Source organism: Sinocyclocheilus grahami, unplaced genomic scaffold, assembly GCF_001515645.1.
Source record: "Sinocyclocheilus grahami isolate Dianchi unplaced genomic scaffold, SAMN03320097.WGS_v1.1 scaffold1614.1, whole genome shotgun sequence".
In the NCBI taxonomy this organism is placed as follows: domain Eukaryota; kingdom Metazoa; phylum Chordata; class Actinopteri; order Cypriniformes; family Cyprinidae; genus Sinocyclocheilus; species Sinocyclocheilus grahami.
Genome location: NW_015506793.1, coordinates 190,364 through 190,743, shown reverse-complemented (window position 1 = coordinate 190,743; position 380 = coordinate 190,364). Strand labels below are relative to the sequence as shown.

At 48.4% G+C, this 380-nt stretch overlaps 1 protein-coding gene across 1 annotated transcript in view; it reads left to right on the top strand.

The window, feature by feature from the left end:
* Positions 1–205: 205 nt before the first annotated feature.
* Positions 206–380, top strand: part of atad3 (ATPase family AAA domain containing 3) — a 23,850-nt gene continuing 23,675 nt past the window's right edge. The window contains exon 1 of the mRNA XM_016257893.1: positions 206–211. The gene's annotated coding sequence lies outside the window, so the exon portion shown is untranslated. The remainder of the gene's footprint in view (positions 212–380) is intronic.

The following is a 380-nucleotide window of genomic DNA, read 5'->3' as shown; positions in this document are numbered from 1 at the left end:
CACCCACACACACACACACACTCACACACACACACACACACTCACTCACACAGCTCTTTATGGAGTGAAGAGCGGAAACCACTCAGTGCAGCATCAGTTCATGCATTTGTGCATGATAACATGATCTCTGTCCTGTCTAGTGTGTGTGTGTGAGTGTGTGTTAGAGAGTGTGAGTGTGTGAGAGAGAGAGTGTGTGAGAGAGAGTGTGTGTGTGTGTGTTAGAGAGTGTGTGTGAGTGTGTGAGAGTGTGTGTGTGAGTGTTAGAGTGTGTGAGTGAGTGTGTGTGTGAGTGAGTGTGTGTGTGAGTGAGTGTGTGTGTGAGTGAGTGTGTGTGTGTGAGTGAGTGTGTGTGTGAGTGAGTGTGTGTGTGTGTCTGTGTG